This window comes from Eurosta solidaginis, chromosome 2, assembly GCF_040869045.1.
Source record: "Eurosta solidaginis isolate ZX-2024a chromosome 2, ASM4086904v1, whole genome shotgun sequence".
Classification (NCBI taxonomy): Eukaryota; Metazoa; Arthropoda; class Insecta; order Diptera; family Tephritidae; genus Eurosta; species Eurosta solidaginis.
In genome coordinates, this window is record NC_090320.1 from 66,286,483 (window position 1) to 66,312,090 (window position 25,608).

Sequence of the window (25,608 nt, forward strand, 5' to 3'; positions counted from 1 at the left end):
GTCTCGTAAAACTCAAGTCTGCCGCATTTCCTTGCTTTAAAATGGAAAGCTTAAACGCAGCGATATCTATTTGAATGTAATTCTAAACCTTACAACAGCGGTATTGGTAAGGATGAAAGGATATAACATGGCATATACAATGCATTCGTACATAACTGTATACAACGAATTGTAAGAACGAGCACAATGGTTGCTTGGCAGTGCAGCAATGCGTGTATCAATTTTACACCATTTACTTGTTCACTTTTTCCATACAACTTTTTTTTCAATTTGTTTTATTGTAATTCGTTTACTTTTAAAATGGTATGCTGTATCCCAGCAATATTTACCTGCATTTTGTTATGATTTTTTTGCGTGCTTATTTATTGGGAAAATATTTACGTTACAGGTGAATAGCTTTTGTTTGTTTATACTTTATTTTGCAGGAGCAAATAAATTTATGTATTGGAAGATAATATATAAATGTTGTATATATGTATGTATGTATGTATGTATGTATGTATGTATGTATGTATATTGTAGGCATAGAGAGTAAACCCGCAAATCACTTTTTAACTTAATTCATATACATAATTCCAACTTTTTGAAACTAAAATTTTGAAGTGTGCTAAGAGGCCGCAATATCCGAGTGGTTTAGGAATTTCATTCATTTTCCGATTTTTAGAAAATGACCGCCCCGAAATTGGGGCGCTGGTCATGCCAGAGAGCAGTGAAAATGTATTAAGTAGCTAAGTTTAAAAAAAATTATGAACTTTATTTTATTAAGAAAAATTATTAATTCAGTGCAGATTTCACTTAGTGAAAAATGGTGTTAGTTAAATATGATGCCTCCTTCAACGCCGTTAGCAAACGGATAGACGAGAAAATATTATAGATATAAACGTGAACTTTGAGTTCGTCTGGTAGTTTGGAAATCAAATTTGTAACGACGGACCCACCAACCTGTAGGTCGGGATTACTATTACTAGTGGAGGCTACTTGATAAATTTCAGCTTGTATCAGATATCCAAGTCGAGTTGCCATTCACGAAATCTTATAACCAAATCGGATCGGTTTTCCAAGGATATGCTGTTTAGTGCCATGGCGCCCGTAATATTGTATCATAGATTCATCAATACTTATATCCGCAAAACGCGGGAAGTATGTCATACAAGTGGTGTTTAGTTTATCCCACAATGGCCGAATCTTTGTAAACTTATCACTCGGTTCTAATGAATTATAGTCGCTTACGTGCTTATATCTTAGAATTTGCTCGAGTCGTACTCTAAGCATACAATTCGCAACACCAGGATTATATGTATCAGCTCCCGTATCACAAAACATTCGATATCCTCAACAAGAACATACCCTCTCAATAAGAATATAGCAAGCACAAGGCGTATTTCCTCGACGGTTACATCAAACTTCTCGTTTACTTTGTAAATAGCAAACTTGTTTGAGTTCAGCACTATTAAATCAAGCAGCTCATCATTGTAAAATAGTTCGAAGCACTCCACCGGGCTCCTAGAATCGTTGAGAAAGTCAGGCTTACTTCAAACTTGCTTTTCATACGTATGGTGGAAGTTCTTTGTTTTGCCATTCCCTCTCTAGAGGTGGTTTTCTCTTTAACATTTTTCTTGGTCTTGATAGCATAACTTCAGTTGTGATAGAGGAACGTTGTCATCACTATCATCCGAATCTGATTCATCTTTTCACTGCCTCTTTTTTTATTACCTGTAACCTTCCTTCAGCTCGCAATTGATTCAAATCTCCTTCAACAGCGTTGTATTCGTCACTATCCCTATTACTTAAAAAGTGATTTTCGGGAGGTTACATGTAGACTACAGCACTCAAAATATCGTCTTAATTGTCTAATATGTATGTTGATTATATCAGCAACAGTTAATCGAAATTATGGATTACGGAATCCCCCTAAAATTTTGTAAAATTCGAACGAAAGAAAGCGCAAATGAATGGATATGCCCACTAAATCTGAACAAATTTTCTTAAATAGTTTGTGCAAAATCATGTGAGCAGCTGGGCTCAGCGCACAAAAAATTGGGCCTCGCAAAGCATCGCTCACAAAACTTCACAGAAACAATATGCACATTTGTTTATTTTGGTTTATCATTTTGCATAGATAAAGCTATTAGCGTAAACCACAAAATATCACATTTATAAAAAAAGAACCACGAAAACCTACTTATTATTTCGCGACATCGTAAATCGCACAAAACACCAATAACTCTTCACTAGTTTGATAAATAAACTAAGTTTATGTTGAAAACGAAGCACGGGCTGGTGGTGCCGCTTATTGCAAAAATACCAAACTAAACCATTTACTGATATTGCTTTACTAGTTTTTAAATAACTTATACATAAATACAAGGCCTTTTAAAAATGGGGCGCTTGGCATATTGAAGTGTTAGTGCTGTTTGGTAGAGAGAAATCCCCTGTAGCCATTGAAAAATTCAGTTACAGAATATTGAAGGTAATGAACGTAGTATCAAGTTGACTTTCTATTATTGTCTTCCCCATAACTCATAAACAAACTCTGCATCAAAAAGTACGACACAGTAACAAAAGCTTCACAACTTCCGCAATCTAATAGACAACTTCAGGTACATGAAGGATACAACATGAATGTATCGTACACATATTTAGCGGGGAGGCGCTGGCGACCCCAAGCTCTTAATGGGTTATGCATATTATACAGGCCATCAAATTTCAGACCCAAAAACGACTCAATTCTTGTTGAAGAACTTCAGCATGCTGAAACTTAATCCAGCGCTGTAACATTTAAATTGGTTATGTTCTTTGAGATATTTTACCTGATAGTGCCAGGGTCGGAGCGTACATCAATACTGTGTTCTCCGTCATGAGGTTCGTTGCACCAGTTCATTTCTGCGTTGAGCTCATATAGCTTATTATTATAGCTCCTTTGATACTTGTAGTCGGCATTACTTAGAGTGCCGTGAATCTTAAGGAGAACTTTGCAATCGAATAATCCAAGTGTCACTCTATAACCTCTCGACATAATACAAGATTTCGAGCCACATATCAGGATGAAGGGCTTGGAGAGCGTGATTGTTGTGCATCAAGAGACTTTCTACTTTACTTTTCAATTGCCTACTGAGTCTAAAGTAGTGTTTGTTGATAAGGGTTATGCTCCGTTTGAATCCTCAGCTGATAGTGCTTTTGATGGCAACGATGGTTTCCAAATATAAAAAGTTCTTCACATTTTCGAATATACATCCGTCAACAGTGAAGTAGCGATTGTTTCTAGGATGACAGCAAGTATTTTATGTGTTTTCCTTCAACACAGAATCGTCTTGTTTCTTACTTTATAAAGTCAAGAGAAGACAGACTTCACGCCGCGTTTGTTAGGGCCAATGGTATATATCATCAACCCACGTCAGCAAATGTACGCACCTATACAAGATTTTGCAATCGCGGTTCACACCTATTTCTAAAATAAAATTTCCCAGCATAAGTTTAAAGCAATCGCATGGTAGAAAGTCGCCTTGTATGAAACACCGCTTGGTTTTGAATGTTTCGGGGAGTCCTTTTAAAACCTAGCGGATGTGGTGGTGTTGCTCAATGCCATAAAGCCTTATCAACTTTGCTAGGAACATTAAATTCAGGAATGGCAGAATACAGGCTAAAGTTTTACCGCGTTCAAAAGTTACTTTAAATTCGACTGTAAAATAATTTAAAAAAAATGTTTAAATTAAACGGTTTTATTGAAAACAATACTTACATTAAGTAGTAATAATACTAAAATATAGAAAATGATTAGGTAGGTCCCATGTACTAGTCATCACACTCCTCATCAATCTTGGGCGTTGATCAGACAATTAAATAAAAGCGTTGGACGCGTCAAATTTCTATCGTTAGTCATAAGGAAGACCAACTGAAGTGAGTATTGCTTTCAATAAAACCGTTTAACTTATAAATTTTTTTTATTTACTTTATTTCATAGGTCGCTATCTATTCTTGTATGTAGTATGTGTTCCAAATATGAGCGAAATCGGACCAAAAATACGATTTTTGTGAATATCTCGCACCTTGCGCCACATTTTTATTATTGCATTGTCATCGGGTTCTGAACTATATTCCAAGTTTCAAGCTTGTAGCTTATCGGGAAGTTACTTAAATTTTAATTACAAAATTCGCGCTGGCCGTGCAGCCTGTCAAGTCAACTTACATAAAACCGTTTAATAAAAAGATGTTGCGTGTCAATTCTCGTGAGTCTTCTCTAGGATCCGATGTAACGTGAAGATCTGGTCGATAGTAAATTTACCACGTTGGAAACCACAATAACAAAGTAAAATCGCTTCGTTGTCCACGGGCTCCAATCTCCACCCAGTACGTGATATAAGTTTTAAAAGTTTTAGTAAGCATGCTAGTGGCAGCTGGCCACGGTTTTTGTAACGGGTGTATTGTTAATGGTGAAAAGAGCCTACTTTGAACAAAGCATTTGAGCTTATTTATTTGGAAATTCAATGAAATGAAAGCAGCTTGGTCGCCTCGAGGGACACTAAAGCAAAACGAGCAGAGTACACATTGCAGGTATACGACCAGTGTTGTTCATGTGCGCATTCTACAAGGGTCAAATATCTACCCGTACTACTGCCACTAGCAGCCAAAATATGCATGCCCCTGTGCGAAAATGCTGTTTATTACTACAACCCGCTCTTACACAAGCTCACTGAGATTTATCCTCAACACAAACATGTACGCGAACAGTGGGACTACATGTTTCACTCACCGCATACCGTTATTATTCTGGTAGTTCTTGCAGCTATAAAGAATGACAGCAACAACCATGCACTGTCACAGGGTATACCGTAAATTGTCAGAGACACTGACTCGGAAAGTATAGGATCGCGATGAGTGCGGGCTCAGCCAATAGGCCTGATTATATTCAACACGGCGTCTATAGACCACAACCACAATAAAGCGAAGTTTGAAGACAAGCCAAGACAGCGTTGGTTCCCGAACAGATACAGTCGTTAATAGTTTCTAATTTATATCTGTCAACAGTGATAATGGCTGTCAAGGGCCAATCACAGGGTTGGCTAATATTAACTCAAACTCTTATCTTATATCATATTGTTACGAATATTAGCAAAACTAAGGGGTGCTGCCATCTCTAAGCCGATGCTAAGCAGTGACGTGAATTCACATCAATAATTCAATCATTATGTATTTAAATAAACAAAACAATAATTGCGTCTACACATATGTATCATGTACGTATACCAGCAGCGGAGAATCAATGCACAAACACATGCATACATCTGAGATACTCCTGAAAGTATGCAAAGAGAGAAGCTATAAAATCGTGCAATTGTAGTTCCAGCTGAGAAGTTTGAGAGCTGATGGCAACTAGTAAACTCTGGAAGCGCCTAGAAGATGCGAACATTGAAACCAGAGAGTATAAAAGGCAGAAAATATAGAGACGCTGGAATTCAGTTTGAGTTGAGCTATCAAGCAGTTATTGATTAAGCACGCAATCTGGCGGGCAATAGTAGAGTTTCATTTGAACTATCAATCAGTTTGGTTGTTAAGCAAGCTAGTTGCAAAGTATAAGTGTTATTGTGAAGTACTTTAATAAAGGCCATTTTTCCATTATTTAATATTGGAGTTAAACAGCTGTTAACACTTTTAAGAGCAATCGACCGCCCTCCATGTCACATACAAACACAGCTGCTTCTAAAAGAGCTTTATGACAACCATAATTGAGTGATAGCATAGGAGCCAAACTCGCTCATCATCAACAATTATGGTTTGTAGGTGTTGTAGTACAAAGATTGATGATATCGCATTGTAGAGAAAGACCGAAGCATTAGAGGTGTTAAAAAAGGCAGGGACGCGATTGCGGCTGAATGGCAAAACATTTCATTTTTGGCACGCTTTCACTAGAAAAGTGAAAGGAGGAGATAAAACTATATAATTTGGGTTTGAAGGACTTTGTTGCTGGTTTTACCTTTATCATTGGAAGAGCTATTCAGTTGAATGAATATGAATAACTGTCAAATACACACACCTTCATGCAGCGGGTGGCTGCCTCTCTCAAAGCATAGTTGCTGAGTGGCCACTCAAAATTAGGTTATCAAAAACATATTATCATAGTCGTTTACAAAGTACTTAAGATTTCCTCAAACTTAAATAAACTCAAATCGCTCGAAGCTGTAAATGTAGGCGTCATACTGTCGAATTGTGCTTCGTCACTTCAACGTCTTAAATGTGAAATTTTATCTATGACCTGTGTCATCATTATCTATTCATATTTTATCTTTATTGCCATTTATAATGATGTCTATGTTTTCTGGCTGTATAATATTTTCTTATGTCTTCATTGTTTGGCAAACTTATTGTATTTATAACTCTATTTTCATGTCATTTTCAGCTTAGTTTTTTGGCAACATCAAAAGCACATTGTTTCAGAGTCGACCATTTCTTCAACAAATCCGTCCTGCCAGAAAGTATATAAAAATGCATACATAAAATCAGTGGCGGGGTATAACAGGAAGTAGTAATTTGCCTGGGCAAGAGGTCTCAGTCGAAAGCCAGCTCGACTTCTTGTTCATGCGCTCTTAATAACGTGAGTTACTGTCTTTCGAAAAACGATCTATGCGATACCTGGGGTCGTTGGAGAAATAGAGGGAGCCTCGGGGAAAGGCCACTTAGTATAACTCGGCTTAAGGTGCGGCTGAGATCTGCAGAGTCTGTTAACTATGAGCTGCGGCTGCTCCTAGCAGGCGTCTGCCTTGGAGCAAGCTGCTCGCTATATAAATGTATAAGTGCTCACTGATCCCTTAGACCTCAGCTGGTTCGGGGGCTTAGAATATACACGCGGCAGGGATGCCTGTCGTAAGAGGCGACTAAAGTACCCAAATTATTCAAGAGGTTGTATAGCATAACCCTTTTTAAGGGCTGCCAGCGAAATTTATAGTTTCTCCAACCCAATTGTCAACCTCGCCTACCCGTGGCGAATTCTATTTCTTTAGCAGCCATGGCTGTGTGCGATTCCAAGTTCCTCATGGGACTAGGCGGTGTAAGCGAGATGACCTTAAAGGTCCAATATGGTCACATCTTATCGTTTCCTGAGATGATAAGGCTTGTACTTAAATGGTACTTGTTACCGAAACGTACCGGATCTACATCCAGCATAGGACCATCAACATCGATAATACTACTCAAAAGCTTCGGGAAATGTCTTTATTACAACAACAATAATAACCAGTCAGATAAAGCCGCCATTGCAATATTTGTTTTATTTTAATTTTTCTACAGCTACACAACAAAAAAAAAAGGTAGAAATACTTTTTTAGAATTTAAAAAATCCGTTAGAATTCCCGTACGAATAGAAAGAGGACTGGTCCGACACAATTCGTAGGAGTACAAAGCGGACGCGTTTAACAGTATCCGTAGGGGTATAAAACAGAGTAGAGAAAATATCTGTCCGATAGTACCTAAAAGAAGGAAAAGAGAACCCGTCCGACACTACCCGTTCAGACATAACTAGGTACAATTGGTCTCTCGATACGACATGCTCAAATAAAAGGAGTCATTCTAACCCAAATAAGGAGATTAAAACTGGCCAAAGTCGCTAGTTTTCCCCGCGAACACCTGAAACGAGTCAGTCTTCCACTCGAACGGCTGAATCGTGTTAGTCTTAAATGCGAATATCTGAAATGTGTTAGTCTTCCACGCGAGGAGCCGAAACGTTTTAGTCTTCCAAGCGATCAAGGAATCGTGCTTGTCTTCCATGAGAGTTGAGACATTATAGTCTTCCATGGGACTAACGAAATTGGATTGAATCGATTTATGAAAATTTCGGAGCCCTGTTCCGAGCCTAGAATATTAGGACCATATGCTCCATTATCGTAAGACTTGTTTTATTTTTAATTTTCTACAGAACCAATAAGATAAGAAAAAGGATATACCCTACAGTACCCGTAGGAGCACAAAGAGGACGTGTCAAACAGTAGGAAAAGTAATCATTTCAACCCATATAATGGTATGAAACACAAAATCCCCAAAGAAAAAAAAATATCCAAACACATAATCCCCAAATTCAAAATCCCCAAAATCAAAACCCCCAAAATCAAAATCTCCAAAATCGAAATCCCCAAACACAAAATCCCAGTGCTATGATAAACATCATGACCGTGTAAAAAGTAGCAATATCTCTTTCCTCTTTCATTCATATTTATGTATGTATAATTATATATTCACGTTTTGGCAATACATATTTTTACTTATCCATATATAGGACTGCTAGTCGCTCTAATTCGAACAAGCTAATAGAAGCGTGTACTACGCAGAAGGACATCACCGCGGTAGCCACGGTTATACCACACACCCGGACATGGAATGGCGTAGCCCAGGGTTATTTTTTATAAGCGCGGCCGAAGGCCGCCTATGCAGAAAGTTGGTATGGATTATTAGCCTTTTTTGGTCGCGGCGATTTTAAACCTAATTTGAATTTATTTCACACATAAAATGGGGACTTTGTGTTGGGGATTATGCTTTGGGATTTTGATTTTGGGGATAACGTGGTAGACCCTTTAGTCGCATATCCCTTTGCGACTCATCCAGGACTCAGCCTAGACTAGTCACATTTTTTGCAGGATGATAAATGTCTATTTTGAATTAAACTTGTATGAGGGCGATGACTGAATTGAGTGGACCAACTTTTATGGAATTTGAACTATGGCAACTTAACCTATACATACGTAAGTACCTTTCACTCAATGTTCACCAGTATTACGGATGTTAAATATATAAGCGTTCCACAGTTGACTTGAAAAATATGCTAGTAAGCAGCAGATTGAAGGTGAGTTCCAGAAATAATCGCCTGCGAATCAACTACTTAATAGTACAATTTTTCGCGAATTTTTATTTCTTAGTTCTACTCTATTAGTAGTATGTATGTCGAAAACACTTTTCTTAAACTTGGTTGATTTTATTTCTAAAAACCAATTGTTTGTAATAAAACTGCAAATGTAGAATGAAATTTATTTGTAGCAAGTAGTTAACAAGAGGCAATGCTTTTTAAAATAAAATTGCCTACTTCTTCACTACTTAATACAAAAAAATTTGAAAAAAACGCTAATTTTGATTCAAAGCCCATTTGGTCTGCTCAATGCTGCTTAGCCGTAACCTATGAATTGTAGGCAATGGCAAAACTCTAGTTATATTTATATGAAAAGGAAACGATTTTAGAAGACAGATATTGCACTTTGACACAGCAAACATACACTTCGACTTAACGCTAACTCAGAAGCTTATCACTTATATTGTTTCCTAATCGCGGTTCCTTTATTCTTCATTTTGAAATCAATACCCAGTAGAAAAGGGAAGTGGTAAAACAAATTTACAAAAACCATCATGCAGTGAGTTTTCTAGCTTCGTATCACGCTCAATTCTTACGGAAATGCTCTGGATGTTTGGGAGACTTGAGAAGCAGAGCTCGCGAAATTTTTGTACACATGACTTCTGATAAGCAGATGCCGCTGTTGTAACACATAAGGCAAAAGGCCAAGCAAAGACATCTATTTTTGAAGGAGTGGGTTTATTAAAGGCAATGTTGCCAAACCAAAGACAAGAAATTAACAAATTATCTGGATCAAAAATTGAACCAGACTTCTGCCTGGATTCATCTGGGTCAAATCCTTGTTGTTGTATTTACATGCAAAGTTATTTATCTAGCTTAGTATCTTTGCCACCGGATGGCGCCTAGAATCTGTTATCCGGCACACGGCTGGCGTTGCCATCTGAATGATTTAACAAATCTTGAACTTTAAGGCCCGGTTTTTCAGTAGTTGGTTAAGCTAAGCTTAAACTAAGTTCGTTTACACTCTAGTCGCAAATACGGCAACAGCTGGATTTTGTTTACGCAACAAACATGGAAAAAATATTTCTCCAGCGAAATATATCTAGTTCCGGATGTGACATCCTACATCATCATTTAATTATTCTTAGACCAGATAGTTATCAAGTTGATATCCAACTTAATTCTCCAATCACTATTCAACCTTTGAGAAATTTCGGAAAATTTGGTTTTGAGAGACTTTGCGAATAGTAAAGTTCTCATATGAATATCCAACACATTTCTTCAGTTGACATCCTACGATGGATATCGAGTTGAGGTGGAGTTAAAAACAAATCTCCAAGGTGGTATCATCAAAGCTAACAGCTGTTTATTGTGAAAAATAAACACCTGGTTGATAGCAGTAATGAAGCGCAATTAATCATAAACAAATTATGTATATTTTATTTTTTTTTCGTGCAAACACTGTAGCATTGAAATCTTATGTTTGAGTTCAGTTAGAGAACCAAAAGTTGGGAACTATCATTTTTTCACGTAATAGCATTTTTTGCTTTTTAAAAAATTCCCTCTTTTGTGAGTACGCTATGATTACAAAGTAAAGCCACTGTTTCGAAACCACTCTTGAGATTTCAGAAGTATGCCTAGTTATCAACATGATCTCTAATTGTACTCAAGCCCAAATGCTTGTTAGGTATATTCGACGCCATTTCAAACGAACGCAAATACTGATAGGTTAACTAGAGTTTAACCCTACCAGATCGCCCGCTTAAGCTCTGCTTAAACTTTAGTTAAAGTGGACTGAGAAACTGCAGAATAAGTTTAAGCGTAGTTTTACTGACAAACTGAGTTGAACTTGTACTGAAAACCGGGCCTAAATATATATATTTATCCGCTACTATTTCAATTGGAAAATACCCAGCAGTGAATCGTGATTAATCTTTTTTGAAGTAAAGCTCAATTTTCCTTTTGCTGCTGGCAAAAAATTAAAACAGATTGTAGTCTAGTTACAAGCGAACTTATTTGAATAACCCGATCGTGTTCCAAATAATGAACTGTAACATTTAGAGATTATCTTCATCTTTCACTGCAGGGGACAAATACATCGGCTTACACTGCAACGCAAACATAGACACACACAGCTACATAGATATTCTTCGTTTATAAAACATGTTATTGTTTACTCATGATAATGGGATTATTACTAATTAAATAAATGTTTTTGAAAATAAGTAGCCGGTGATGACCGTCGTCAATGTGTGGTAATTAAGAGATGAATTGTCATAGTGACAAATATTTTCTTTAAAGCAATATAAATAAGATAAGGTCTTTACAGTTATTGACAATTTGGAACGCACATAAATATTTGCGTTGTTGTTGTTATTATACTAATGATAAATACAGTCCCCAATGTCCTTTGCCGGATATAGATCCGGTAACTTCCGGTAACAAAGCATCATTAAGGTACTAGCCCGACCATGTCGGGAACGATTTGGTATGACCACATGAAACCTTCTAGGCAATATCGCCCAATATTTAGGAAAAACGAGTTTGCTAGATAGCACCACTATCGGGATATGTAAGGGTATTAAAAAGTCTTTTTGGAATCTTGCGATCGATTTTAGGTATCTTCTCACTTAGCTATAAACATGAAACCTTACGAATAGTTCAGGTCACCTTGACAATACAACAAAAGGAGAAAATAAAAAGAAAGCAGAAAGAAAAGAAGAAAGTTTAAACCGCAGCTAGAATAGGGACACACAATTTCAGCAAAGAAATCTTTACTTTTAGCGACAGCCAGGCTTGCCATAAAATCCATTGGCTCCCAGTCGCTCAATTCTAAACTAACAGTAAACTGGCCCCGATCTCTTCAAGAGATGGTCCCACAGAACCGTGTACACCACACATGGGTCCCTGGTCATAGGGACATCGAGGGAAACTGCATTGCAGATGAACTCGCTAGGCTGGGTACAACCTGGCAGATTATTCCTGGCCAAGAACGCTTGATATGCCCCTTTTCACATGCAATCGAATGCTAAAAGAACAAAACCACCGTAAATCCGACGAAAGATGGCTACAAACACCGGGGTGTCGAACATCGAAGGAAACCTTGCCAAATGGGATCCTAAAAGATCCCGTGACGTGTGCAACCTAAATGGGGATACAATTTCCACACTTGTGGGGGCACTAACTGGTCATTGCCTTATAGGTAGGAGCGCCTTATCGTCGACTCTGTAGGAGTTGTGAACAGAATGAGGGGGAGGAAATGGTGCTTCACCTCATCTGAAACTGCCAGGTACTAAGCGGAGCACAGCAGCTCTTTCTGGGTGCTCCATTTCTAGATAATCTGAGCCAAATTTTGGAACATAACGTCAAAGACATGGTAGCTTTTATCAGGTCCTCGAAATGGTTCGAAGCGGAAAGATAACGATGTATTTTCGTGGTATCACAACGAGCCTAATATTACTGGCCCTCGGGCAGCCAACTCAACCCAACTTAACCTAAGTAATTTCTTTATTTAAGTGGACCAAAAGAAACGAAAAATGTCTTTTTAAACAAATGCATTATCTTGTTCAACTTTGACATTCAAATTTTAACATAACCACATATAAAATTTTTAGAAGGAAGAAAAATATGAAATGGGCGAGCTTCTCTTTCAATCTGCGTCGTGCTTCCTTTAATTTTTTCTACAAATTGGCGGGACGGGACCTACATATTTTATGCCGACTCCGAACGGCATCTGCAAGGTAGATAGATGAGTTTTCACTGAAAAGCTTTTCAGGGCAGAAATACACTCGAAGCTCTTGCCAAATCACTGCCGAGGGTCGCGCTTAGAAAAATTTTCTTCTAATTGAAAAAACTTTTTTCTAAAATGTTGACGTTGCTTTGCCCTGGCGTGAATCCAGGATCTTCGGTGTGATAGGCGGAGCGCGCTGCCACCACACAACGGCGGCCGCCGCATTACCTTCCTCATACAAATTTTAACAAAGGTTATGTTAAAATTTGAAATTATACTAGAGCCAGCCGCTGGAAAAATATTCTATAAAAGCGTGAAATTAGTGGCGTAAGCTGACGATATTGATACAATGCGCCTTCGTGCGGTTAGGCTAACAGATGGCAGGATGGTAAATACTCACGTGTATATTTTTCGGTTGAGTCAACCAATATTATCGATTGAGGCTATCCATCCCATAGAGATAAAGAGATGGAGGCTACTGCATTATCATCTACGTGCTACATCAACCACAGCGCAGGTACTGGGTTCAAGATCCGTGAAGAGCAACATAAATTTCTTCAGAAACGACATCACGCGGTTACTAACTATGTCCCGCGTTCCAAGTCTCTAACCCACCGGAAGGTTAGGCCAACATATAACCTAACTTACTTTTTTAACCCATGTTGCATTACCACCGAGTTCTTAACTATGTAGGTCGCAGGTATGTAGCTCATAAGAACGTTACTTAAAATATAAGATGCCATCTAATTTCAAAGAATTTTTCAAATTTCGATCTCACACCAGGCGTTGGGGAGCGTTATCGATGTTGATGATCCTTTGCCCCCGACCCCCCTCCCCCCCCCCCCCCCCCCCCCATTAGGAACTTGAGGTAGCCAGAGCATCGCCTACTAAATATGTGTATGATACATTCATATTTGTAAACGTTTGACAATTGGGTTGCGGAAGCTTTGAAGCTATAATGCTTTGTATTGCGCTTATGAACCCCCTAAAATACTCGCCTACTACATCGAATTTTCTGGGTTCTGCTCGCGGTAAAAGCAAGAACAAAATGTTGTAGAAAAAAGTATTTATAGGCAAGATTGCCCTACGTGCCCGTAGGGTAGTTGAACATTTGAAGTTAAATTCAAAATACGATTTAAAGCTACATCTCAAGCTCTATTGCAACAAAATACAGAAACAAAGAAACAAATGCAAAATAAATCAAATATATATGTAGTTTGCGAAAACATTATCGTTTATCGACAGGAGGTGTCTTGGTACATAGCAAATTTATTGTTGTGCTTGAACGCGGCATAAGCAGTAATCCCGCACACCCTGATACACATACAGTGATATATGTAGGTATACATATGCATGTGTGTATTTCACCAGACATATCAACCGAATAAAATACATACATATGTAGATGCCAATACATGCGTTCTATACATGCCCACACACAAAACTGGGTAATGGCATCCAATTTGCACACAATTTTCCGCGTACACAAGATTTGCACGATTTTCTGCGAACAAAAAGTACACGCAAAGCTTACAAGTTTGCCACCCCTCCGGTTGAATCAGAACTCGAAATATTTGGAAAACTCAAGGAAGGGGTAGGTATTAGAACATGGAGCAATGAAGTGGTAAGTGCGCGTACCTGCTGCCGACAATTTTGTAAACATCTGCTGCAAGAGGTAAATATTTTGAGCGTGTGAGTGCTTCGGGCATATTGATATCTCATGATACATACGTAACGATTGCGATCAAATACATGAGTGCGTGTGTATGTTTCGCGAATTATTGCGCGAATATACATACATACAGATTTCCTAACAGTTTGGTGTGGAAAGTGAAGCCGGAACCGGATGTGTGATGCTAACAAGAATCTGCGCTAATGCTATCACAAACACAAGCCGATGCACAAGGCACTGGAGGGCGACTTTATTAAAAGAATATACAAATACAAATCCTTTAATATGCGAAAATTATATAAAAAATTAAAGAAACCAGAAATAAGGTAGCGTTTGTGCGACAACAGCTTGAACTCTTGTTGTGATTAAAGTGAATAGATTTCCTGTTTTTATAGCTTTCATGAAAATGAAATGGTATATTAACTTCGTCACGAATCTCAAAATTGTAAGTCCTTAAAGGAAAATAGATAGACCCACCAATAAGTATACCGAAATAATCAGGATGAGGAGCTGAGTTGATTTAGCCATGCCCGTCTGTCAGTCTGTCTGTTTGTATACAAACTGGTCCCTAAATTTTTAGGCATCTTGATAAAATTTGGTTAGCGGATGTATTTAGGCGTCCGTTTAGACATTTGCCAGAACCGGCCGAATCGGACCACTATATCATATATCCTCCATACAACCGATCTTTCCTCAATTTAGATTGAAGCTTCAAGCTTCACCATATGCTTTCGTATATTGCACATATTGTTGTCTGAAAAAATGGATGAGATCGGTCGTATATATAGCATAAATATTGTTGTCTGAAAAATTCGAAGAGATCGTCCCCCACAACCGGTTTCTCAGATAAGAAACTTTTCTCAATTTCTACACCATTTAAACAGCTAGAAACTTCAAGTTTCAGCAAATGCTTACGCTTACGACATATATATATTGTTGAAATAAGTTATTCGTGGTCATAGTTTTGACATGCAGACCACAAAATATGTGGAACTTAGCATCCTCACACAAAGTACCTACCTATTTTTATACTCAGCGTGCTTTGCACACAGAGTATATTAACTTTGATTGGATAACGGTATAAAGGAATGGATATAGATATAGACTTCCATACATCAAAATCATCAGTATCGAAAAAAAAATTTGATTGGGCCATATCCGTCTGTCCGTTAACACGATAACTTGAGTAAATATTAAGAAATCTTCACTGAATTTGGTACGTGTGCTTATCTGGGCCCAGGATAGATTGGTATTGAAAATGAGCGAAATCGGATGATAACCATGCCCACTTTTTATGTATATAACATTTTGGAAAACACAAAAAACTTGATTATTTAGTAAATAATGCACCTAGAATGTTAAAATTTGACGTGTGGACTGAAATTGAGACTCTTGATAAAAATTTGAAAAAATTGTTTAAAATGGGTGTGGCACCACCCACTTGTGATAAAATCAATTTTACAAATATTATTAATCATAAATCAAAAATCCTTAAATCTATCGGAACAAAATTCGGCCGAGAGGTTGCCTTGAAGAAAAATTAACAAAATTAGTTAAGGACCACGCCCACTTTTATATAAAAGTTTTTAAAAGGGTCATGGACGAATAAAATAAGCCATATCTTTGCAAAAAAGAGCATCGTATCAATGGTATTTCATTTCCCAAGTGGATTTATAACAACAAATAGGAAAAACTTCAAATTTAAAAAAATTGGTGTGGCACCGCCCCTTTTATGGCTAAGCAATTTTCTATGTTTCGGGAGCCATAACTCGAAGAAAAATTAACGGATCGTAATAAAATTGGATATACAAATTTTTCCTATAGCAGGAAATATTTTCAGAAAAATTAACGAGATCGGTTAAAGACCACGCCCACTTTTATATAAAAGATTTGTAAAAGGGTCGTAGGCGAAAATAATAAGCTATATCTTAGCGAAAAAGAGTTTTGTATCAATAGAAATTTGCATTAAATTGGAAAACATTAAAATTTTTGAAAATGGGTGTGGCACCGCCCCTTTTATGAATAGGCAATTTTCTATGTTTCGTGAGCCATAACTCGAAGAAAAATTAACATATCGTAATGAAATTATGTACACATATTTTCCTTATAGCAGAAAATATTTCTAGTAAAAATGGAAGGGATCGGTTAAAGACCACGGCAACTTAGATATAAAACAATTTTAAAAGGGTCGTAGACTAGAATAATAAGCTATAACCTAGCAAAAAATAGTTTTAAATCAATGGATTGGAAAGTTGGTGGGGAAGGAGATATTACTAGTCAATCAATTGCGCTCCACCTTTAGATTTTTACTTCTCATAAATATTTTTGCAATTTCTATGCCAAAATTTAAAAATCAAAGTTTAGCAAGAATGTGTCTTTATATAAGGACATATTTTTCTCAGATTTTGGTCTATTTATATAAAGGAAGTGCTTACAATTTTTTATTTTATTTTTATTTTCTACTTTTCTTACATTTTCTCGGTGCCTTAACCTATATGTTAAGTTTTACGCATGTAGCTCAATGAGAACTTACGTAAAAATCAATCCCAAAATTTCCTCCGTTTCGTTTGATTTTTCTAAATATCTCAGTCCGTGCGCCCCTTAGCGAAACTTTTTGTATTGTGTCATCGGCTGTCATCAACCTCTGAATTAAGCTTTAAATTTTTAGCCTCTAATCGAGAAGTTACTTAAAACTCGTTTTCAAATTTCCAAATTATTATCCAATTTTTTCGCCACCTAACGGAATTTTTTTGTTCCTTTGTCACGGTGTCTTGACCTGTCTCTGAGGTTTCATGTTTGTAGCTCAATGAGAAGTTACTTTAAAATCGATCTCAAAACACCAAATATCCAAATTCTTATCTAAATATTTCGATCCGCGCGCCACCTAACGGATTTTTCTTCTCCTTTTCTTAAATTTTCCCGGCGCCTTATCTTATCTGTGAAGTTTTGTAGTAGTAGCTCAATGAGAACTTACATAAAAATCAATTCCCTCCGTTTTGTTCGATTTTTCTAAATTTCTGATCTTGTGCGCTCCCTAGCGTATTTTTTGTATTGTGTCATCGGCTGTCACCGACCTCTGAATTGAGTTTGAAATTTCAAGTCTCTAGCTCATCGAGAAGTTACTTAAAAGCTGGTTTGAAAATTTTCAAATTCTTATCTAATTATTTCGATCCGTGCGCCATCTAACGGATTTTTTCCTTTTGTTGCATTGTCACAGTGTTCTAACCTATGTGTAAAGTTTCACGTTTGTAGCTCGATGAGAAGTTACCTAAAAATCGATTGGAAGATTTGTATGAAAAGCGAACAAACATTCAACCGACCTAATATAAAGGAAGTAAAATCGCTTAGGTATGTACATTTGTTTACTATATATTTCTTATCTTATACAGCCGATTATTCAGATATTACGAATGGGATAAGATTATTGTTCAGCCCCATTCATAAAAGGTATGAAGTCTTCGGCACAGTCCCGTCCTTACTTGTTTTTATTTATTTTTTAAAGAGAGTTTTCCTAAAACGGTTAATAGCTGACGGTATATATAACTTGAAACGCCTAGATCTTTTTGCTCGTTCCCATAAGTATACGTTACTTGTATTATAGATAAAACTAGCGTCTAGTTAAGCAAGTTTCTTCAATATTCGGCGCTAATTTTTAAATAGCTTTTTTAACTGTAAATCTAAGATCTGTATCTAAGGGAGGTTTAAAAATTTAAGAAAAATTGTTTAAGTCTGCTGCTGTCTATACCATCTTCGCATTACCACGAGTTTTGGTTTACTTATTTCTTAGTTGATATCGCGTATAAGGTTCTATCTTCCGAACTGTGCGAAAGACTGAAGCACAAAGTCAACGAACTTATTGGATGTTATTAGTGCAGCTTCAGATCTAGTAAATCTAATATCGACCTGATCTCTACGATACACCAGATTCTGGAGAAGACTCACGTTAAGAGAATCGATAGGCACCAACTTTTGGTCAACGTCAGAGCACCCTTTCACAGCGCGAAAGGCAGTTGCTTGTATGCTACCATCTTTCAATTAAATTACCCTGCAAAGCTAATAAAGCTTTGTTAAATGACCTTGAGTAGAACCACCACTTGCATAGGAATTGTAAAAACCCTTTATATACAATACTTCTAGCAATATAAATGGCGGTGGTAAAATCTATTTAAAGAGCGAACATTTTCTGGTCTATGCTGATGACACTGATATCATTGAACTTAGCAAAGGCTCTGTAAATTCTGCGTTAACTGGATTCGATAAAGAGGCCAAAAGTGGTTTTTGCGGTCAACAAGGATAAGATAAAGTTCTTCGTTCAGCCAAGCAAGCGTCGTCACATTTGCATCTGGGCAGCCAGGTTACTGATAACTAATATTAAATCGAAAGTGTTGAGGACTTCCTCTATGAGCATTTACAACGATACCAATATCATATTAGAAATCAATCGCAGAACCAACCTCTTCCACAAGTCACTCATTAAATCTGTACTGATGTTCAGATGAAATGCTCGGGATCATGAACGCTGTCGAGACAAGATAAAATGGACCTAGGAGTATTCAAGAGAAGATATATGGTCCTTTTTGTGATGCCGACTGCAGGAACAAATAAATAAATAACAATTTTTTCCAACAAATTGAATGACGGGTCCTATATGTTTTGTGATGACTCCGAATGGCATCAGCAAGGCAAATGAGTTTATACTGAGAAGCTTTTCATGACAGAATCTTTGCGAAGAGGCGACCCCACTTTGAATAACTCGTTTTCTTATTGAAAAAAACTGGTTTCTTAATTTTTGGTGCTGCTTTGCACAGGAGCTTAACCCAGGATCTACGGCGACCGAATGCAAGAATAGGAGGAGGTATAATGAAGAACGTTATGAGAGTGAAGCAGATATAAAGATAGTGCAATGAATCAATGTCTAAAGCTTTCGCTGTCTCTTGCTAAGCGACTTACCCAGAAAGTATCTCCATTCGAAAAGCTCGTAGGTCACTCCTATAGCTCAACTACTGTACCTATTTTTATGTGTATGATAGAACGAACGAATCGGAGATACCACAGGTCGTTGAAGTGGGGGTCTTCATTCACAGAACAAATACAGAAACGAGACTCAAAGACCGAATAACCAATAATCTTAGAGTACGTGAAAAGTCTGAACCGCTTAGCGATCTGCAACAGCGTCCGATTGGCCTGGCTAATGGACACGAAAGGGATAATAGTAACCAACAAGAATATCGCCTCACCAGAAAACACCTACCAAAAAGCCCAAAGGAGTTAAATCTATCATGGGACGCACACAATTAAAGAAGAGTTAAGGAAAGAAAAGGTGTGTCTCAGACAAAAATACTGGTTGAAAGCACTTCATTGCGGCAGAAATGAAGGGGTGCAACAGAAAGCTATATGACGCCATGATTAGCCTTCGATAAAAAGAGAATATTAGCAGACCACAACATAAGAATATGGCCCACAAGGTTTCGTCTTTTCTGCGAAAGCGCAGCTAGACTGCAGAGCATATTGATCTCGAATATGAATCCTTAGACCGAAGAAGGGTCCTAACATCACGAAAGTTAAAAAGAAGGGGTTAACACGCCTTAAAAACGAGCACCATTCTGAATTGAGAGCATACTTGGCCATGAAATATAACCTCACGGCAAGTCTATCTATGTAATCTTTGTATTCTTATCGACATTACAGACAGTAGCATATGCTCTTTGTAATAAGTATAAAATTTGTTAATCACGTAAACTTTTAGAAAAGTAATAAAAGGAGCACATTGCAAATAGGAGTAGAAGCTCATCCTGGGGCCAAGGATTAATAAAATTAATGAGCAGCTGACCCGTGCTAAGCTTCTGCGCCAGAGGGTTGAGAATATACCCGCGGCAGCAAAGTATGTCGTAAGAAGCGATTATATATATAGATTATTCGAGCGGTTGTGTAGTGCAACACTTTCAAGAGGTGACCAGCGCAATTTATAGCTTCTTTGACCCTTTTGTCAACCGCATCTATCCGTGGCAAATCATGTTTCTTTGGTAGCCGAGGCTCTGGCAACCCCAAGCCGCGCATGGCATTAGGGGGCTGTATGACCTAGAAAGTTATATGTAGTCATATTAAATCGTTTCCGCGATGGTCCGGCTCTTACCTCAATAGTGTTTGTTGCCGGAACGTACCGGGTCTATATTCGGCAAAGCACCATCAACACCGTAAGCACTGTCAACAGCCAAGTTTTTCTTTCAATAAATGTTGGATCTACATGTTTGTATCGACTCCGAGGAGAGTCTGCTAAAGCAGATGCATTTTCACTGAGAGCTTTTCATGTCAGAAATAAATTCGGAGTGCTTACCAAACACTGCCGAGGGGCGACCCCGCTTAGAAGAAATGTCTTCCAATTGAAAAACCTTGTTTTTAAAATTTTGATGTTGCTTTGCCCGGAGCGTGAACCCAGGATCTTCGGTTTGGTAGGCGGAGCACGCTACAATCACACCACGGCGGCCGCCCACTTTGCCTTGTATAAGCAATAGTTGTCATCTCATCACCAAGAAGGGGCTTCTAATATGTTGTAACGCAAGGCGTAGGATTTCCATTGAGCAGTGTCCCTACAATAAAGTAATCACTAGTGATGTCTAAGGTTAAGTAACCCAATAAGTTCTGCTATATGTCTACAATCTACATCCAGCCAGAAAAACCACGCTACCCGAGAGAATAGTGCCTTATCAGTGTTTGCTCATCTATTTCGAGAACCATTTGTTTAAAAGCAGATAACATATATTCGGCGGAAGTTTAAGTCCCCACAGCTTCTCCTTCCTTTGAATTTTACCGCTCTCTCTTTCAGTCCTTATCACTTCCATTCTACCTTTTTGAGAATTTATTGCTCTAGCTATCGGCCATCCTAATCCTATTTCTTCCAGCCTCTCTATTTTCCATTACCCATTATTTCTTCACTTATCAGACATGGAAAACATCCGAGTGGACCTGCTCATTCTCCATAGACTTTACAATTTGTACTTAGTACGTATAAATGCTTGATAAATAAGTGCACCAATAATAGCTTCGAACTCAGCCCCGATTATTTTCATATGTATAAATTATGCATCTACATATGTACATACATACAACTGTGCCTGTAAAAAATCGTGCGATTAATCCCTAAAGAGATTCGTCTCCGATTGATCTCTTTTGTCTATATTTGGGCTTAATTGATCCCCTTTAGTCCCTTCCGCGTACAGTTGCGATTAGTCAGTTTGAAACCTATGTTGCCCATTTTAAGAAATATTAAGAAAAAACGGAAACGAAATGGGTAAAATAAAAGAGATTACAAATGACTGAATCGACTTATTTAAGAAAAATGCGGAGCCCTATACCGAACATAAATTACTAGGACTTAATCAATACGCCCGAGTCAGGGTTAAATTTTCGGAGAATATTTATTATTCCTTTTTGAAAAGCGGGCGAACAAACTACATCGAATATATTTGGTGGCTAGGCAAGCGCTTCGATTATGGTTCTGTCATGAAAAGTTTCTCAGCAAAAAAGTCATCTGCCTTAGCAGATGCGTTCGGAGTCGGCCAAAAACATTTAGGATGGCCAACCAGTGTTAATCCAAAAACAAAATGATCAACCAAAGGGAACAATTAAAAACAGCACACCACATATTGGAAGGGAAGCGGGCTTAATCTCACCGGATATTACAGCCAAAAAAATAATTATTATTATTTTGGAACAATATACAGGATCATACTCAAAACTCAACTTGGCTGCTTTCGGTTTAGCATATGTATGTACATTTTTAATTTTCTTATAAATTTATACATAATTGTAGGGCTGGACTAATTTTTCCTTTGACGAAAATCAAACCACCCTCTACTACTAATAACTCAGCGTACTTCATTTTTATACAAAACTTATTTTGAATTTTGACAGGACTTACAGATCGCTTTATTGAACCGAAAAGGGACTAGCCTTCATATGTTCCCATATGGGTACAAAAGGAATTGGTCCCATCGATCCCTTTCGGGTATAAATGGGTACAATTAGTCTCTTCAAAAGGGGACAGTTCGAATCATACAAGGAGATCAAAACTGGCACTGGGCCCATACTCCTTTGCGACTCACCCCGATTCATCCTAGACTAATCGCATTTTTTGCAGGGAATATCTGAAAAATAAATGTGTGCAAAGGTGTGGGCACTACATTATGTATCTATATCGTCTACCTGTTTGTTTTTTTAGGTTCCCTTGCCGTTTCTCTTCACGTGGCATTTTTTTTTTTTTTTTTTATGCCGTTTCTCTTCTTACTTTGTTGTTGCTGTTGTTGTCTTTTTAATGTTTGTTTAGTTAATTGTCATTAACACTGCTAGAGCAACCTTTACAACAAAACATTTATTTAGGTTGGCGTTTCCTTTATTTGCTTCAAATATTGTTATAATTGTAATTTGTAATTTAACAGAAAAGTAAACAACCGAGACACGTCGCAGTCATCGTCGATGAACGTGACATACTTTGGCAGAACGAAGCGTGCATGAAAATATTATGCCAAATTACGAAAATTCAACAATGTCAAGCTTAAAGGCATATAAATAACTGTACATGTACATAAATATCTTAGATGTTGACGCATATGTATATATGTAGCTTAATAATACCATATAAAGCTATTTGGGGGACTCATGAAAGCATATAAACTTATAAGGTGTAAAATTATATCCATTTACACACGCTGTTATATGAACGCACCTAGTAATATTATTGATAAACTTAATTGTTTATCAGCTGTATTATTGGCAAAAAAATTTTTTTTTGATTGTTATACAAATTAAAAAATGCCAAGATATATAAATAAATAAATAAATAAATATACTTGTAAAAAAAAAGACTTGCTGATGTTGGAGATTTCTGATGAAAATGCCTGCTTTAATATATGCAAGGTTGCATTCCTTTGATTTTACCGCGTTTACACAATGAAATATGCGCGTAAATTTATACAAATTGTGTAAATGATTTTTCATACAAAATTTGACAGCTCGTTTACGCACTAGATAAATTTATACGTTTACACACTTTATAAGGCATTTATAAGGTTATATGAGTCCCCCTATTATGTATTTACAAATAAACATACGCACACCTGTCGATTAGGGCTCGGTAGAAGATAACACTTAGGTATGTCTGTTTAAATTCATAGACCCATATGTATGTATAAAGGATTTTCAGTAACTTAATTGCATTTGTTAGATCTAGCTGTGTATGTAACTCTTGAGGCAGCACTGTTCAAGTTGCAAAGGATACCTTGATGATGTCACAAAGCTAATTTATGCTGGAATTCATATTAGAACAACAAGTTAGTTTTTTCTCGAAAATTTATGAATGCGAAATCTGATATCTGTTAATATTATCTGTCATATATAATTGTTTAATTAAGTCTTTAAAATTTGTGAAATTTTCACTTCTTGATCTTCTTTAGTGATTGGTGACGCTGATATACAAATATATGGTCTTTTTTTTTTTGAACGTTGAGGTAGCCTATTACCCACAATTGACTCAATGAAACCAGGCTAACCCTGTTCATGTGTCCGCACCCTGTGGGACCGCCGTTCGGTATAACGTCATTGGGGAAAGACGATTTATTCGCCACTACTTCGTATGCGCATTTCTCTGCGCTCCTTTTCAGCATGCATCGATTTCGCCATATCTATAAAAGGTCACCTAGCTCACAGCAGTCCAACAATCTATTTGATGGCACATTCGGGGAACTAAATTCCTAATGGAAGGCTCCTCTCCAAAAACTTTGTATACAGAGAGTCTTTCTTCGTGCAAACGAGGGCAGTGAAACATTACGTGTTCTGCGCTTTCCAATACGGAGGGTCAGTGTGGACAGAAAGGAACCTTCTCTATCCCACGTTTATGTAGATATTCCTATCTGTGTGAGGGGGCAGTTTATTTCGCCGCAGTTTCGCTTATACCATTCCGCTATATTCCGAACTAGCATGAAGGTCCAGCGCCCTTTTCTCGATTCTTCCCACCGTTCTTGCCACCTAACTATTGTTCGTGACCTTGCGATTTTCTTAGCATCTTCATAAGGTCGGCTGATTCCAATGCCATACTGATCGCCTATTTCACCTCAGCAGAGATATACTGGGATTTTCCTGGATAAAACATGGATCGAGTCGTCGGACACCGTCCGATAAGCAAATAATATTTGTATATCATTAATTCGGTACGCTGCTAGTATATCTTTTTGGTAGACCATTTTAGATCTGTGGCATACTGGTGCTGATGTTGAGCATTATTCGCGTTAGGGCTCTACTAACTCTAGAAACTGTCCCCCACCGCCCTGAAGTGCTCCTTAAAAGTTAGTTTTGAGTCAATGTTTACTTCTAAATATTTCAAGAAAGGCTTTGAATTTTTTTGATAATCTCCTATGGTTAGGACTAGCTCATCCATAGTCCGCTTTGAGCTCACCAAAACTAATTCTGTCTTATTGCTAGCCATCTCCAGTCCCATGTTCGTCAGCCATTCCTTTATTCTTCTCACGGCGTCATTACATAATGATTGAAGCAGATTAAGTATCTTGGCCACTACGTCCAGGAAGGTCGATTTGTAGCACACCGTCATACATCGTATTACATAGCGATCCCGGAGAGACATTGCCCGTGATGTTGTGCTTTCTTGGTCCCTCATCCGTATCAAAAATTAGTACCCTGTCACTTATATAGCTACCAATTATTCTGATCAGGTAAGGAGGTGCACCAAAGTTTCGTAGCGTTGCCATTATCTATATCCAATTCGCGGTGTTAAAAGCATTTCTAATATCCAAAGTTATCAGTGCACATATCTTTATTTTATTATGGCCTCCGGTTATGGCTCCGCGGAATATATTGGCAACTGTTTGTATTGCACCTATCTTGGATCTCGATTTTCGAAATCCAAACTGACTATTTAACAAGCCACCTGAGTTTTCCAGGGTCTGCTGCAGACGCTCACTTATAATACATGGTCTGTGAAGAACAGCCTAATCCGGACAGTCCAATCATACATCGATATCGCTAATAACTCAATGCAAGCACATAACTGAATATTGGACCAACATAAGGGGGTTAGCATGTTCCTACCCCTATAGGGAATTTGGGAACTACTCTGCAGTATATAACTAAATAGAAATCCTCTACTATCTTGTATATCGCCACCTCTCCACGCAATTTTGTGCGAATTCAAGTCCATGCCTACGAATAACTTTCAACTTTTATCAGCCTTTCGAAATTGCATGGTGGGTCCTACGAATTATTTGCCATATACAAGGATGCCATACGGCTCCTTATTCAGCACGGTGACCATCGTCGTGAGTGGGATTCAAAGGGTTGGTAAGCGCAATTCACAGCTTCCGCAAGCCAATT